The sequence below is a fragment of the Sparus aurata genome, chromosome 13 (genome assembly GCF_900880675.1).
Source record: "Sparus aurata chromosome 13, fSpaAur1.1, whole genome shotgun sequence".
NCBI lineage: Eukaryota > Metazoa > Chordata > Actinopteri > Spariformes > Sparidae > Sparus > Sparus aurata.
In genome coordinates this window covers 25,216,423-25,234,656 of record NC_044199.1, presented here as the reverse complement: position 1 = coordinate 25,234,656, position 18,234 = coordinate 25,216,423, and the positions used below count along the sequence as shown (strand labels likewise).

General features: G+C 43.7%; 1 long non-coding RNA gene across 1 annotated transcript; it reads left to right on the top strand.

Annotated features, from left to right (window-relative positions):
* The first annotated feature begins 245 nt into the window (after positions 1–245).
* On the top strand, positions 246–12,048 carry LOC115594046 (uncharacterized). The gene is made up of 5 exons (XR_003986418.1): positions 246–1,077; positions 9,964–10,204; positions 10,397–10,555; positions 10,652–10,724; positions 11,238–12,048. It is a non-coding gene; the product is annotated as an uncharacterized LOC115594046 (long non-coding RNA).
* The last annotated feature ends 6,186 nt before the right edge of the window (positions 12,049–18,234 follow it).

The window sequence follows — 18,234 nt, the reverse complement described above, 5'->3', positions numbered from 1 at the left end:
GCCCAATTTAATTTTTTTGTCATGGGGCCCAAAATTCCTGGCGGCGCCCCTGTTTATGATGGAGGTGCTGAAACATGAATACAAGCTCTCCAGCATGTCATAGAAACTGCTTGCCTCAGGAATGGCCTTGCAGGTATGGCAGAGCACTAAGATGAGCTCATGTGCATAGCAGTACACGTAGATAGCCTCTGGGTGTTTCTCCTAAAAACGAACTTGCACGCCTCAAACTGACCCACTCATAACTGCTGCGCCAACATATGACAACTCTAAGATCAGCGATGACGTGTGACTGAAAGACCTGTTCCAGGGAATTTGTGATAGCTTCAGCATCATAACCGTTGAGTCTCCTCAGACAAAGGAATTGTTCTATTATTTGATCCTGACACACATAACGGACACATACAGCAAGCTGCTCACTGTTCCCATCCTAGGCCTAATCAGCCATGACCGAGAACATCTTTGATTCCCTCACCTCATCCATTATCCTGGCTGTGATCTGAGCTGAGGAACACAGAATGAATTCATTTTGTGAGGACGGATTAAGGTATGTGGAATTGGCCGGAGCTTTGTACTGCTGTAGGAAGGGAAGGCTTTATGCACTTAGAAAAGTTACCTTGGTTGGAGTTGTCTTCACCCTCACTGTGGCCTCTGAAGGCAATTCCCTGCTTGGCCAAAAAGATGATGACCGAGACAATGCAGCGGACATACTCCCTTCTTTCACTGATGTCCACTGCATTAGCAGCAACAAGTTGCTCAGTGACATCCCCATGGACCTTGGTTGCCTTGTAGCTCATCCAGTCCATCAGCGAAGCCCTGTGCTCCCTGAAAGAATCTTTCAAACTCATTGCAATATTTTCCTCTGAAACGTGGCGTGTTTATTTTGAGAAATCATAATATGGAGGCTCAATGATAATTGTGTTATTAAGTGGACTTACAATGGGTTACAATTAGATCATAAATATAACTTCTGAAAGCTAGTTTACCGTTATGAGCCTGTGCTGCGGGATTTGGAGCTCCGCTTGCGCTTTCCCCACTAAGGTGTGGCACAGACCCATTGCCAAAAGTAAAGGCCTCTATGTATGTACAACAAAACTTTTTTCTCAAATATTTCTGTTATTTCATGTCTAATCTAATGATCTTAATTTTCTTGTTTTACACTGTAAAACATTTCACCCCTGTTTAGTTATAATAATAATAATAATAATACATTTTATTTCATAGGCGCCTTTCTGTCACTCAAGGACACCTTACAGTAAACAAAGACAATTTAAGCCACAAAGTACACAAGAAAAGAAAACAGTAAAAATTGACAGAAAATTCATTTAACTAAAAAAGGTGATCTTAAACAGGTGTGTTTTGAGTTTGGACTTGAAATCAGATAGTGTAGTGATGTTCCTTATTTCGGGTGGCAGAGAGTTCCAGAGCCGGGGAGCAGAGCGGCTGAAAGCTCTGCTCCCCATGGTGGTGAGACGGGCAGGGGGGACAGTCAGCAGAATGGAGGAGGATGAACGGAGGGTGCGAGAGGGAGTGGCGATATGGAGAAGATTGGAAAGATATGGGGGGGCAAGATTGTGAATGGCCTTGAATGTTAGCAGAAGGATTTTGAAGTCAATGCGGGACTTGACCGGGAGCCAGTGGAGCTGCTGTAGGACGGGAGTGATGTGGTGGATGGAGGGGGTTCTGGTGATGACACGGGCAGCTGAATTCTGGACCAGTTGAAGTTTGTGCAGGGATTTGTGGGTGAGACCGGAGAGGAGGGAGTTGCAGTAATCCAGACGGGAAGTGATGAGACTATGGACGAGGATAGCAGTGGTATGGGGAGTAAGGGAGGGGCGGAGGCGGTTGATGTTGCGTAGGTGGAAGTAAGCAGACCGGGTGATGTTATTGATGTGAGATTGGAAGGAGAGTGTACTGTCGAGGATGACACCCAGACTCTTAACCTGTGGGGAGGGGGAAACGGAGCAGTTATCAATGATGAGGGGGAAACTGTCGGTTTTGGAAAGTGTTGACTGTGTGCCAATGAGAAGGATCTCAGTTTTGTCAGAGTTGAGTTTTAGTAGATTTGAAGTGAACCAGGATTTTATTTCAGTTAAGCAGTCGGTAAGGGAGGAGGGAGGGAGGTTGGAAGTGGGTTTGCTGGCGAGGTAGAGCTGGGTGTCATCTGCGTAACAGTGAAAAGTGATGTTATGTTTGCGGAAGATATTGCCAAGGGGAAGGAGATAAATGATAAAGAGGAGGGGCCCCAGGACAGAGCCCTGAGGCACACCAGAGGTGACAGGGGAAGGATGGGATGTGAAGGTTTTGAGCTGGATGAACTGAGTACGGCAGGAGAGATATGATTTGAACCAGTTTAGAGGAGTATGAGTGATACCGAGGGAGGACAGTCTCTTGAGGAGGGTGGTGTGACAGATGGTGTCGAAGGCTGCACTGAGATCGAGGAGGATGAGAATGGAGAGTAAACCAGTATCAGCTGCCATGAGGAGGTCGTTGGTTATTTTTAAGAGTGCAGTTTCTGTGCTATGGAGAGGGCGGAAACCAGACTGGAACTGTTCGTACAGGTTGTTGTTGAATAAATGAGAATGGAGTTGAGTTGCTACTGTTTTTTCAAGAATCTTGGAAATGAAGGGGAGATTAGAGATTGGACGTAGGTTATTGAAGTTTGTGGGATCTGCACCGGGTTTTTTCAAAATTGGGGTAATTGCAGCAGTCTTGAATGGTGTAGGAACAGTTCCAGTGGAGAGAGAGGAGTGGATAATGGCAGAGATGAGAGGGACCAGGGAAGGGAGGCAGGCTTTGACCAGAACCGTGGGGAGAGGGTCTAGCTGACAGGTGGATGGCTTGGACTTGCGGATAAGATCTGAAATTTCTGCGGAGGTGGGGAGCTGGAAGCAGGAGAAAAAGTGGGTAGGAGGAGGAAGTTCGGATATGACATTGAGGGTGGTTTGTGAGCTGAGATGTTGGTGGATCATCTGGATTTTCTGACTGAGGAATGACATGATGGAGTTACAGAAAGCAGTTGAACAGAGGTGAGATGGTAGAGATTCTGGGGCTTGGGTGATATTCTTGTACAGTGAGAATAGTGATTTAGTGTTACCTTTGTTGGAACAGATTATAGCAGTGTAATAATTGGATTTGGTTTGGGTAATGCAGTTCTTGTAATGTAACATATGATTTTTGTAAATGTCTTTGTGAATATGAAGTCCAGTTTTCCTGTATAGCCGCTCGAGTTGTCGTCCTTTAGCTTTCATAAGTCGAAGTTCGGGGGTAAACCAGGGAGCGGAAAGGGAGAAGGAGACAGATCTGGTTTTTAGCGGAGCAAGGGAGTTGAGTATCTGTTGGAGTCCAGTGTTGTAGTGTGAAACCAGCTGTTCGAGGGTGAGTGAGTTCTGAGTGGCCATGAGGGAGTCAATGCTGGAGGAGAGGGAATCTAAGTTAATATCCTTAATATTGCGAAAAGAAATGAGACGGGGGAGCTTGGTAGTGGAGAGAGAGAGTTTTACATTAAATGAGAGGAGGAAGTGGTCGGTTATGGGGAGTTCAACTGCAGTTAGATCGGAAGGGGAAACACCAGAGCAGCAGATTAAGTCCAGAATGTGACCCTTGGAGTGAGTGGGGGTATCGGTGTGCTGTTGAAATCCAAAACTGTCGAGGCAGGATGTAAAGTCTTTGGTAAGTGGGTTGTTGGTATTGTCCATGTGAATGTTAAAATCTCCCAGTACTATGTTGTTTGGTGAAAGGGTGGATAGGTGGGTGAGCAGAGCAGCAAAGTCATGTAGAAAGTCAATATTTGGTTTTGGGGGCCGGTAAACAGTAGCAATGATGGTGGGAGTCGGTCCAGAGAGCTTACAAACAGTGGATTCGAAGGAGGTGAAAGCAGGGGTAGGCACCGGCGAGACTTTCCACTTCTCGTGTTGGATTATTGCGAGACCCCCTCCCCGGCCGGTGCCACGGGGTTGACAGGTGTAAGTAAATGCCGGAGGAGTAGATTCGTTGAGTTGGGAGAAGTCGTTGGATTGTTGCCAGGTTTCAGTTAAACAGAAAAAATCAAACTTATGGTCAGTGATGAGATCCTGGATAAGATGGCCCTTGCTCGTGAGTGAACGGATATTGAGTAAACCGAAGTTGACAGTGGTGCTTTCACAATTGGCAGTGCTACTAGCCGACCGGGGCAGGGAGGCTAGGACACTGTGGTCAACGGCCCGGCCACTGTTGCGTGAAGGGGGACGGGAGTTGGACCAGATGGATTTTATGGGCTGAGTGGGAGGGACGGGGGCGCTAGAGAGCTGGACTGTGCTTTGTACTGCTGCTGGCATGGGGTGAGGAAGAATGTCAAAGGAGGGGGTGTGTGGTGTAAATAGTCAGTCACGTGGAGCATGATGTACGGAATATTGGATATTGGCTGCAAGCATGCGAGCACCTGTGGTGCTAGGATGGATGCCATCGGGTTTAAAAAAGGAGGGGCGGTTCCAGAAGAGATTAAAATTGTCCGTAAAGTTAAGACCTCGGATGTAGCAGGCAGGTTTGAGCCAGGTGTTGAGCATTAATAATCTGGAGAAGCGCACGTCGCCGCGACCAAATGTGGGAATGGGGCCAGAAATAAAAACAGATTTTCCACAAGTGCGAAGGAAGTCCAGGAGGGAGATAAAAGCACGTTTTGTCAGTTCAGAGGCACCCCGAGCCGTGTCGTTGGTCCCTACATGCATAACTAGTCGGGTAATGGAGGACGGGAGAGACTGCAGCAGCCGAGGAAGTTTTTCCAGGATATCCAGGACTGTTGCACCGGGGAGACAACAGGTGGTGGCGTTGAAAAAGCGAATATTTCGTGTAATGGAGTCCCCAATGATCAGGGTGGTTGGTGGAAAGAGTGGGCGAGGATGAGGTTGAGCCGGGAGGGATGGTGGTGATCCAGCGTCTGGGGCGTGTGCTGACGGCAGGATCGGCGACGGTGCTCGGCAGGACAGGTGTTGCGGTGGGTCGGCCGCCCCGGCCCCAGGAGGAAGAGAGTCCGCCAGCGACATCGGGTGGCGCACGCCTCCAGAGCGTCGGAGAACGGCTTCCTTCAGGAATTTGCGGCGAGAAGTAGAGATGGTTGTCCTAGAAGACAGCTGGCGATCCGTGACCGAAGCACAGCGGCTCCGGTCACCGGCGGGTAACGGCGGGGAGGAGCTAGCCTCGGGGGAGCTAACCTCCCTCACCGCAGGTGTAGGGCCAGCCATCCTGGACGTGGAGCCGCCCGAGACCGAGTCCGGAGCGCCAGCGGTCGCAGGTGGAGAGGGGCCAGCGGCTCCCTGAAGCAGGCAGCCCCCGGAGCCAGGAGCCGTACGACCGCCAGCAGCCGTGTGTAGAGAGCAGGTGGCGGGGCCTCCCGGGACCGGGCGGAGATCTGGATTGTCGGCCAGGGCGTCGAAGCGGTTGGAGAGGCTCAGGCGAGGAGGAGAGACAGTCGTATCCTGGGCTCCCTTTCTGCCGCGGATCACAACTTCAGCCCAGGATGACTGGAGGCTGGGGGTTGAGGAAGTGAAAGGCCGCGGACAGGTGGAGGTATCCCATGGAGCAGTATCCTGGAGGGCCGCTTTGAGTGAGACTATTTGCATGGATTGTTCATGGGCAATGTCCAGACAGGAGGTCAACAGGGCCTGTTTCTTCTGCAACTCCTGGGAGAGTCGACGGATGTCGTCTTTGAGGTCAGATATTTGTTTATTTGCTTTTATGAGGGTGGTGTTGTCGGAAGCCATGGCTGTCAAGTAGCTAGCTTCTTGCTAGCTAGCTTTACTGCACAAACTCACACACTCATGTAAAAAGAGTTCGCTGATTTTTCAAAAAGAGTTTGCTGATTTTTCAAAATGAACATATATTTACATATATTCACTGTTCCTTTGGGAATAGGGGGAGGTAGGAGCCGACACTCCAGGCTCTTCCGTGGTAGTGCTTCTTACAGCGGCAGCTTGCAAACGACACTCTTCTTAGAGTGGACACTCTGTGACAAGCCTATTCTTAAACATCTGACGTGTCCACTTACTTTTACTCTGAATGAGCTCTGAGCTCTTTTTCATTTTCAACTCATCTGCACAAGTTTTTGGAAATTAAACTTACAGTTATTTGTTGTATTGACTTTGGCCAATTCCATGGTTGTTGATTGAACCTGTGGTTCCTGTGGTCAAGAGTTTACATACACTTGTAAAGGACATAATGTCATGGCTATCTTGAGTTTCCAATAATTTCTACAACTCTTATTTTTTTGTGATAGAGTGATTGGAGCACATACTTGTTTGTCACAAAAAACATTCATGAAGTTTGGTTCTTTTATGAATTTATTATGGGTCTACTGAAAATGTGACCAAATCTGCTGGGTTAAAAGTATACATACAGCAACATACATTATCAATTTTGGTGATGTAGAAAAGTTACAATCAAATCAAATTAGCTTCATGGCATGGCCTCTTAACTTCATGTGAGTGATTATGATTGACGACACCTGTTGACTTCTCTGAGCCCATTTAAATAGGGCTCATGTGATGCAGTCATTAGGCTCGGTTACAAACGCGACAATGGGAAAGTCAAAGGAACTCAGCACAGATCTGAAAAAACGAATCATTGACTTGAACAAGTCAGGAAAGTCACTTGGAGCCATTTCAAAGCAGCTTAAGGTCCCAAGAGCAACTGTGCAGACAATTGTTCGTAAGTATAAAGTGCATGGCACAGTTATGTCACTCCCACGATCAAGAAGAAAACGCAAGCTATCACCTGCTGCTGAGAGAAAATTGGTCAGGATGATCAAGAGTCAACCCGAGAACCACCAAAAAGCAGGTCTGCAATGAATTGGAAGCTGCTGGAACACAGGTGTCAGTGTCCACAGTCAAGCGTGTTTTGCATCGCCATGGACTGAGAGGCTACCATGCAAGAAGGAAGCCCTTGCTCCAGAAGCGACACTAAAGTTTGCTGCTGATCACATGGACAAAGATAAGACCTTCTGGAGGAAAGTTCTGTGGTCAGATGAAACAAAAATTGAGCTGTTTGGCCACAATACCCAGCAATATGTTTGGAGGAGAAAAGGTGAGGCCTTTAATCCCAGGAACACCATGCCTACCGTCAAGCATGGTGGTGGTAGTATTATGCTCTGGGCCTGTTTTGCTGCCAATGGAACTGGTGCTTTACAGAGAGTAAATGGGACAATGAAAAAGGAGGATTACCTCCAAATTCTTCAGGACAACCTAAAATCATCAGCCCGAAGGTTGGGTCTTGGGCGCAGTTGGGTGTTCCGACAGGACAATGACCCCAAACACACGTCAAAAGTGGTAAAGGAATGACTAAATCAGGCTAGAATTAAGGTTTTAGAATGGCCTTCCCAAAGTCCTGACTTAAACCCCATTGAGAACATGTGGACAATGCTGAAGAAACAAGTCCATGTCAGAAAACCAACAAATTTAGCTGAACTGCACCAATTTTGTCAAGAGGAGTGGTCAAAAATTCAACCAGAAGCTTGCCAGAAGCTTGTGGATGGCTACCAAAATCGCCTTATTGCAATGAAACTTGCCAAGGGACATGTAACCAAATATTAACATTGCTGTATGTATACTTTTGACCCAGAAGATTTGGTCACATTTTCAGTAGACCCATAATAAATTCATAAAAGAACCAAACTTCATGAATGTTTTTTGTGACAAACAAGTATGTGCTCCAATCACTCTATCACAAAAAAATAAGAGTTGTAGAAATTATTGGAAACTCAAGACAGCCATGACATTATGTCCTTTACAAGTGTATGTAAACTTTTGACCACAACTGTATATGTGCATACATATGTTAAAGTGAAAACAAAATTTGTCAGTTAAGACTGAGGACACTTTCAAACACCTGTTACTCAGGCAGCAACGTCTTTGACTGTCACTGCAGTCTACTCGCAGTCCATCCGCCATGTTGTATAGACAAACAGAGCTTACAAACTGAAGAATTTTTTAAAAAGGAACGTCAGTGTTAGAGAAAGTCATTCGAACCTAGTTAGCTAAGTTTCTGAAAACGTTTGGAACATTGTTACTTAGAGGCTGATACAGCCAGCTCTTCCTCTCTTGTTTCAGTAGTGTGTCTTCACATTAGCAGCAATTTATTTAAATGTGTTTACATGTGTATTTTAATGTTCAGGAAATTGTAAGGATAGTGTCTGGCAGCACATATTATTACAATTAAACTGTAATTTAATATAAAACTTTCCTGGTTTTTGCGACTAGATTTTGGCTCAGTTTATTTAGATTATATTGATGTGATTTTTTTTTTTTTACCAGTTCATAATGTAATGCAATTATATATCATAGGGGCCGTCCAGACGGGTGAAAACAATCTTTTTTTTTTCCGTCTTCCTCTCCATCATTTCAAGAATATTTGCGTCCACACGGATCCACTGAAAACGACCAAAAACGCTGTAGTTCATATTCCAGGCCTATAAGTGGCGCTTGACATTCACTAAAAACGGAGAAGAAGACACAGAGCATGCGCATTAAGCTTGTGCGCTGTAAATAAACAGACAGTAGACGGAGAAACCGAACAGAACAAGAAGATGATGAAAATGGCTAGTGCAAGGAAACCAGAATCGTTTGTGTGGACCGTTAATTAGGTCGAACTGCTGCTGCGACACACACTCAACTACAAGGCATGTAAGTTGCAAGAAAGGCACAATATCTTCTGCGGCACGATCACGAGCATGTAGTCCGCCATTGTTGTTGTTGTTGTTGTTATGAGACTTTGCGGGGTGGGGCGTTGGCGTCATCGTTTTGGAAATTATGCGGATTCGCCTTCCACATGAGAACGGGAGGGCTGCGTTTTCGGATTTCTCCACCCTGAGACCCGTTTTCAAAAAAGTGAGTTTTCAGGCGCTGCGTTTTCAGGATCCGTATGGACGGTCGGCTAAAACGATGCAATACATGTGCGTTTTCGCAAAAGAGCGAACGTCTGGACGGGGCCATAGTCTACGGTTTCTACAATTAACAGCAAAAGCACTTGTAATAAAACAAAACCAAAACTGAATATTTTAACCACCCAACATTGTCACATTGTAGTTAAGCACTATTTAGGGGGCCAAGCCCGATGGGCTGAGGGAACGCGCATGCAAGCAGATGCGTTTCCTAGGACCAGCGGTGCTAGGAACCCTATTGTAATTGTAAAGATTTTATTTTTTTATTTTTCTCCCGCTAAAAGTGGTGCTGCAGGCTAAACCGTGCAAGGGAGGGGGTTGCAATTAGGAGGGTTGGTCCAGACACCTACACATACCTTAGACACAAAAAACTACATGTATCCGCCTGCAGAGGGCGCTATAACCTAGGCCAATGCGTTTTTTGCAAAACTGGAAAACCTACTTTTTCGAACGCCCCCTTGGGATTTTGTCCGATCTGCGTGAAACTTGGCACATACACTCTTCAGCTGGACCTGATCTAAAGTTATCAAAAGAATTTTGCTTGGTCAAAAAATGCACAAATTATTAACAAACAAATTTCTGTAGCTAGCTATAAATTTGGTGAATTTTGGCCACTAGGGGGCGCTACAAATATGGGAAGTTTATATCTCTTGAACGGCTACACCTATTTTTACGAAATTTGTTCGGTATGATGTAGGCCAAATCCTGAGGCCATATCTTGAAGGTGGTCAGGACTGGTCAATGTGGGCGTGACTTATTACAGCAAATCCAAATCGGCACACATTCAGCCTTTTGCACTTCCAGTGCACTTCCCATTACAGCGAGTACCACGGCTCAGACGTTGACCTGTGTCCTCACTTTTGCCCCGAGCCATCATCATTTGGGGCCATATTCCGTGGGCTCTGCAGTTCGCAGGGCGGGGGGGGGGGTTGGCCCCCGTTCATAACTGCTTGCAGTTCTAGTTGGAATTCATTTTTTGTTTTTTCTGTTTACAGACATCAACAAGCATGTCCACTTCATGAGCTGGAAATGTACGTTTTGTGTATTCTCCACTAAAGGGCAAGGGAGAATAATTCAGCATTATAAGCAACAACATGAGCATCATCGGAGGTCTTCAAGCCTTGTCAGAGAAGGATCGTGAGACCATGCTTCTGGAAGTGCAGAAGAGAGATCCAGATTTACAGCTCCTGGATGAACAGATGACTGCAACATTCTCACAGCGACGAAAAGACATCATTGGTGATGAGCCACTCATCTCTGCAGTCGTGGACAGATGGCCTGCATTGTTTAGTCAGATAGGTAATCAACTTACGCATTGAAATCCTGTATTTTGTCAGTTGAGCATTGATGTAGTCAGAATGTATGTACTCTCTGTTGCAATCATATTTGTGATTTCTTTGTGTTTCTACCCCTACTCTGCAACTCCATGCTTTCCACATTTTCTGTCACTATTGCCCTTTACCTTGCTATTTTGTCATCTGTCTGTTTCAGCCAAGTGCCGAATTCAGTAGAATTGTCACTAAGGACCTGCTGGAATCATTCGTGGATAGACTAGATGCCTTGGTGCCCAGGCTTTTGGCCCTGTACAAAGATGCCGCATCAAAGAGAAGGTTGACCCTGAGTAGTGTTTTGGAGTGTCTTCAAAAGGAGGTATAAACTAAATCGGGAGGGAAAAACGTGTACTCAAATGCTGATTCTATTTGGTTATTGCAGTCACCTACTCTTGCTTGTTTTTGTTTTATGTAGGACACAAACCAAAACAGATCAGCTGCCCTGATTGGTCTTCCACGCTATCTTCAACATAATCAGGATGTGTGATGTAAGACAATTTATTGACACATTTCATACTAAACTCACTTAAGTTGAAATGTAAATAAGGTCATATTTTTTATGCTCATTACAGGTGTTGCCATATTGAAAGCCACACTCCTCTTTACGAAAATTGTGTAAAGATTCTTATTGTATGATGAGATAGTTATGGCGATGGTAGCTGAAGAGCTGCAGTGTTGGCAAAGGCATAAGAAGTATGAGCATTGATGTATACTGTATATGTTCCACAACACCACACCACAACCAGTCTCCTCACTCACACACTCACATACACACACGCCTACTCTAGAGCAAAACACTGAACATGTTAAATGCTGAGTTTTACTGATTCTATATAACAGAGGGCTTTATTTACTTTAATGGTAATTTGGAGAATGTAATTTACATAAAATGTTTTTTGAGATTAGTTTTTTAAGTGAACATTTTGCAGTCTATTTATTAGAATGCCAGTGATGTTTTAAACTTGGAGATGTTAGTTAATAAGTGTATTGTATGTGTTCAGGCTCACGGAGAAACCCTTGACATGATGATGAAGGGAATGCAAGTTGGACTGTTGATAGGACACGAAGGCTCCCTGCATGATGCATTTCCTTTGGAAATCTTTAACATGGCTGTGGTAGTAGAGGATAAGATCATCCTGCATGATGTAAGAGATGTCTCTGCAGGCTTTGCCATGTTAATGGGAACAATCTACCGCCTGAACCTTGAGTACCCCCGTGATATGAAATACTCTTTTGAGTTCCTTCAGAGGGTCATCATGAAGATAAAACCGGACCAGTGCTCAGCAAGAATCCATGGGCTCAGAAATAAACTGCTTAGATTTTGCCTTTAAAGGTGACCTGTATATATGTGATACCCATGTGTTTTTATATAACTGTTCTGGTTGCAACACAGTTCTTGTTATATCATGATTTTTATGAACTGGTTTGCCTCATTGTACAGTCCCACACCACCTTTGTCTGTCTCTCTCTTCTTCCTTTTGTTTCTCTGTCTACAACCTTGCCTTGTATCTCTGTCTTCTACACCTCCACCCTCTCTGTCTCTGTCCCTCTACAACCCCTATCTGTCTGTCTGTCTGTCTCTGTGTCTGTCCCTCTTTCTGTCTGTTTGTCTCTGTGTGTGTCTGTCTCTCTGTCTGTCTGCAACCTCACCTTGTGTATGTCTATTCGTCCACTGGTATGTGGGACGGATATGTTGGACCATGTTTGTGTGAATCACAGCTAATAGGGTCTGAAGGCATATTTAAAATGTACTAAAACCCAGTGTTTAAGCTCATTTATACTACTGTTAAATAAATGTTTGAGATTCAAGAATTCAGTGTGATGTTTGAGAGAACATGGAAACTTACAATTATAAGTCAAGATAACTCATACATGTGAATTGAAACAAATCTGGAATTTAAATCCCCTTAACTTGAAATGGCAAGTTGTAGAAATGTAGTTAAGTTATTTTAACTTAAAACTGTGAGTTACAATACAGAAATGCAGAAATGTGTGTTTGTACAACTAGGTAATGAAAGTTTTCTCAAATTGATAATGTAAAATAATCAATTATTTGAACTCACACTATCAAGTTCAAAATGATAAGTGATTAAAAGTTTGGACAACTTCATAACGTGATAAACAATATTGAGACAACTTTAACATTCTAGTTAAATCAACTTTATTAAATTTAATTTATGAGTTGAAACAAAGTTAAATGTCAAGTTGAATTAACTCGCATTTTCAAGGCAGCTGGTGAACTTGCATTTTCAAGTTAAACCAGTATGAAGTGTTTTACAGCTGACACTCCAGTCATGCCATGGCCAAATTCCAGAGGTGCTTCAGGATATTTTTGATATTTGTGCCCAGCTACCAACCACTTATCACCATTACTTTCCCGCCCTTTGTTTTAAACTTCAACTAATGTTGCCTTAATTTATAACTTAATAATACACATATTTTATATTTACAAGTAATAAAAAGGTAGTCATGCATCCAGTCTTCTCTCACTACTGCTTAAACTTTCTCATAACTGTTTCAGCTTTACTGAGTCCTCTGAGCTTTTGCTATCTTGCTATCATGTCGAATTACAAACTGTGTACTCTGAAGTATAGGAAGGATGGGAGTCACAAGGTGATTTCAAGGGCTGGTTGAAGCCCTGTATGGGCAATGATTCAAGGGCATACTGTCTTTACTGCAAGACAGACTTTTATGCTAAATGGAGTGACATAAAAAAGACATAAAAAAAACACATTTTCTTATTTATTTTTTTTTTTTAAACCTTTACTAGTACCCAGAGGTAGATTTTGTTTGCAGCGGCAGGGTCATTTCCCACACATATGGGAAAACATAGAAACACACACATCATCCAAACTCAGGACAGTGAAAGCTAGAAAAAAAGGAAAGAAAAAAGAAAAGAAGAATCTTAAAGGTTTTAGAGAGTTCTTACAGGTCCTCCCTCATTCTGTGGTGATAGTAAATATATAAGAAGGAAAAAAATTAATAAATATATATATATACGCAAGATGAAACAAAAAGAAAAACAATTATTTAGGTTGTAATAACAGACATAATGTGTAAGATTAAAAAAAAAAAAAAAGTAAGTAAAGAGTTAAAAATTGAATAAACAACAAAGAGTAAAAGTAAAAAAAAAACAAAAAAAAAAACAATATCAATCATTCGTGCAAAAAAAAGTAATTACTTATTCTTTAGTGTAAGAGCTGCAGGGACAAAGCTGTTTTTGTGTCTTTTTGTTTTGTCCATTCAAAAGCATAATGAGAGGTCCAAGCCTTACAATAGTGCAAAGCAATCGACATTGCCATTTTTGTACAAGAAAATTGATTCTCCTAAGCAGGCTGAGGCAATCATGGCCATGGCTATTTCTGAGTACTGCTCAATCCTGGCTTGTGACCATATAGGAGAGGCATGCAAAGCTGCTTTTGCAGATTCTGCTGCTGCCACGCATTTCCAAATGCACCGCACTTAGTGTACGGAAATGATGAATGGTGTGCTGGCACCATATTTCCTGGAAAAACTAGTGCATGGTGTTGATGACCAGAAATACAGTCTCCTCCTTGACTAGCCACTGACATAAGTGCGTCAAAGTACCTTGGTGTGGTGATCCGCTACTTTAATGAAGAGAAGGGAAAGTTGCTCTCAACATTTTTAGGGCTGATGGAGTTGGAGGGTGGAGATGCCAGGTCAATAGTCAAAGCTGTGTTGGCCTTGCTTGAGAGATGTGGCCTCAAAAAAGAGAACCTCCAGGGCACTGGCACAGATAAATCATCTGTGATGATGGGTGTACAATGGAGAAAGGTAATGGCTGCAGCCTGTGGGAAGGAGGGGCTGGACGGTCCAGCTCCACCTTGAAGGTCCAGCCCCGCCCACAACACCATTTTAGGAACCGTTAGTAGTAGGTTCCAATTGAGAAGAAGGAAGACAATGGAAGTCCAAGTCGGTGAGTGTTAAATGTTAAAGCCTCATTCAGATGTAATGAGGAGTGAAATAAGTATTATTGCAGAGAATTGTTGTTACGTTATGAGGCTAAACTGTAGGTCAAAGGGATAGTTCGAGTTTGCAGTGGGGTCATATAAAGTACGTATCATATATATAGTCTGTTCCCTACCATATCAGCGCAGTCTCAGTTTGTAGAGAAGTAGAGAGCCGCTCCAGCCCAGACGCTCAGCTTTGTACTGCAGTGAACGGAGTCCAGATGCAAAGCGAATAAAACAAGGCTCACCTAAAAAAATCTATATCAGTTCATGTGTATGTTGTATACAGAACATTCACATCGCTTCGCATCGCTGTCAGACCACCCTTTCTTTTGGCACTACATTTTCTCAACCGTAGAACCTCTGTATCCCTAGGTTAGTGGTTAAAGTGCATGTTAACTACTAACGTCATCAGAAAATGGAGGATAGTAGCCGTCTCTGGACAACACAGAGTCCAACTTCCTTGCTGACTTTTCTCCAAGCTCTCTCCTGTTTTGTCCAATTCTCTGTGTATCTGTTTCTGTCCCGGAGCTCCCGAGCTCTGGTCTCTATATGCGTATGGAGTGTGGTAGTATAGTACGGAGCTAACAAGCTCCGGGGCCTCGAGCACGGAGCATTAGCCCCAGTTAACACAATAACAACATTTTCTCGCTTGTTGTGTTGTGCGAGCCGGGGCTGCAGCGCCGACAGCAGCGCTCCGGTCTGCTCGCCAAGCTCAGTACCACCATACCGCTGTACACGCATACAGAGACCGAAAAATAAAGGAGAGTGCTTGGAGAAAAGTCAGAGAGGAAGTTGGACTACCTGCTAAGTTATGAAAATATGTGTCTGTTACTTGATTACAGCGGTCTGTTGTACGTTACTATGGGTAGTAGCACAATCACAGCTGATTTTCCCCGCATACTGGCTTGTGAAATTTACTCGCTTCGCATTCGGTGTGAACGCACAGCAACAGTAACAAAGCAAACTCTGTCAAGAAGGATTAATGTTAATCGTGTTGATTTTATAAGCTGAATCGGCGGCCAGAAATGTTGCCGATAGCATTAACTTAAGTTGTACATGAATTTGCATCTAATGATATTTGTCTTTTGATATGGTTGTCTCAGCAGCATGACACCCATTCAACTACAGAGGATCCAGATATCCCTTTGGTGGACACCTATTACTGTCCATGTTGTTATTTCACTACGACTGAAAGACATGGAATACTGTATCACCAGAAAAAACATTTTAAGTTGGCAGTACGTCATCAAGGTACGGTCTGAACAAACTTAAGATAACATTATATTATTGAGAGAAGACTTATATTGTCTCTTTTCCCCTCCTTATCAAGCATGTGCTTCTGTTTGTGGATTGTGTGTGAGGATGTCACCAGCTTTGATTGTGATAATGTTATATCACAGGTTATCTCATCTGCAAATGCAGTCGGTGGTGCAGAGGTGCGGCACATTTCCTCTGCACAAATTGCCAGAAAACGGTCATCCGAAAAATTCAGTTTCTCTCTCACCTTTAGTCATGCAAGGAGAAACCTGCACCTCGTCCTTTAGCTGCACCTCCACCTCTTGCCCCCACTATGGCTTCAGCTACACCTCCCCTTATGCTCCTGCCGTGGCTTCAGCTACACCTACTACTCTGTGTGCATGTATGCAGTACTACTAGTAAACAATACCTGTTACTGGACCTGTGTGTGCTTTTATTACCCCATGAAATCCACTTGAAGATGAAAAGGAGTCATTGAAGGAATAATGATATTATTCACATGAACTGAGTTTATAGGGGTGACAGTAGTGTAATAATAACATTCATTTGTCCTTCATTTCCATAACTCTGCCTCATATAGAATCATACAGAATGTGGTAGTAACATATATTGCATCTTTTAATATAGCCTACATTGACTTTAGGTTATGAACAAGATTTGTAAACCATATATTCACAGTATAAACTACAACTTCTTGATGGAGTTTTACCTCAATGGCATACAAGGCGGTCTATGAGACAGTGAACTTTGGTCAGAAGCCGTTGCAAATCACAAAGGTGTGTGCCACACGTTTGCTGTCCGTAGAGCCTGCTGTGTCTCGAAACCAATGGGAGAAGCTGAAGATTCACTTCAGCCTCACCAAGGCAAGTGAATACTGTTACATGGCAGATGTTCTACACTCCATGTACAGTGACCCACAAAACATCCTCTTCCTTACTTTTTTTAAGTCTATTCTCACTGAGGTACAGTCTGCTATCAAAGCTTTTGAGGGGGAGACTGACCCTCTGAAGCTGCTTGACTATCTTATTCTTCTAACCAGGTCAGTCTGCACCAGAGTCATTAACCCGTTGGGGTTAATATGCCCCAACGATGTGCTCAAAGAGCCCATTGAAGGGCACCATGGCTACACATTTGAGGCCAAGGTTGTGAGGGTTCTGTGTTTTGGTGTTTTTGCCCTGCCTGTTTTTCCCTGCCTCTTTGTTCCTCCCCCTCTGCAGGGCTTGGCCGACAGGGCTGACGAGGCACACCTGCAGCCATTCAATCAGTACCACCTCTATATATACACCTGGTCTTGGCCCTTCTCCCCTGCCAGATAATTCCGTCTTGTCGGTAGAGCTGACCGTCTTCTCCTAGTGAGTTTTTTGCCGCAGTCTTGCCAACTAGTGCTGATGTTTTTCTTCCTTGTGTGCCTTTTCAGTTCTTCGTACCTCGCTGCCTTGTGCCTGAGTTCCTGAGTTTGCCCTGAGCTGCCTTGTTGCCTGAGTTCCTGAGTTTGCCCCGTGCCTGAGTGTCTTCTGGCGGTTGAGTTGCCCCGCATGCCTTGCCAGCCACTTGTTGCTTTTTACTTGTGGAGCCCTTTGTTAAAATAAAAATTTTTTCGCACCTATCTACCCTGCCTGTCTCTGCTTTAGGGTCCAGCTGTCAGTAGGCCCGTAACAAAGGTAGCCGAACTGAGAGGCCGTTCACATGGAAATGCTCTTTTGTGAAAATGGACGTTTTGCATCGTTTTGGCTGACCCTCCAAAACGCAGTGCCTGAAAACGCACTTTTTTGAAAACGGGGCTCAGTGTGGAAAAATCTGAAAATGCAGCCCTCCCGTTCTCGTGTGGACAGCGAATCCACCAGCGTGCTGCGATAGACATAAGCAACATTATCCATGGGACCTGCCGATGCTTAGTTCAACAGGTTAAGCTGCAAAATAAACAGTTATCTACAGCAATGGAGAAACTTACAGCTACAAAGTTTGGCCTCGTTAATGATCCAATCTTGAGATTGAATTTTTAAGCAAATTTTGCGTCTTGCAATGCTGGCCCTTGTTGAGAAAGCAGTCCAAGGTGTATAAGGTTTTGTAAAAGGTTTCCAATTGCTGTGGAGACATCTATCACAAACAAAGTTAATCCACTTTGGTCTCTACTTCCTCAGATGGGGGGAGTGGTTAAAGATATTTGTGTTGGTTTTTGAAGATGACAATAGAGAAATTTGGGTTCTTACGTAACCATGATGAAAAATGTTCATCAACAACCATTTTTTCATGACTAAGACAAGATGATGATGATGAGATAAAAATAGACCTTTGACAATAAAAAGTATGATGAAATGTTTGTTTTATTTTCATCGACGAGATGGGTCTAAAATGTTCTCATGTTTCTCATGGTACTGTATAAAAAAAAAAAGGTTTTCAATTTGTGGTAACAAAAATAATGACTTCCATGCTAACGTTGGCTGGGTTAATGTGTTAGCTAACAACAGCAGGCTAGCTTCTAAGCTTGTGACTGAAACATACAAGGCTTTACAATTAAAGTTATGACTTGTCCAGGACATGTAAACATTTTGGTTGCTTTATCATATTGTCCTGTTGTTCTACTGAAACATGAAATATATGAATCACCTGTTATCTCTGTAATGTTCACAGTCTGCTAGCTTATTTATTAATTTGGACAAGCAGCTTGTAATTATAGAGAGCCAAAGTCATACCTCTTCTGGTGGACCCAATGGGACCTTATTTAAGGAAAAAGTTTGTATCTAAGTTAAGGCTAGGGTCCGTAATG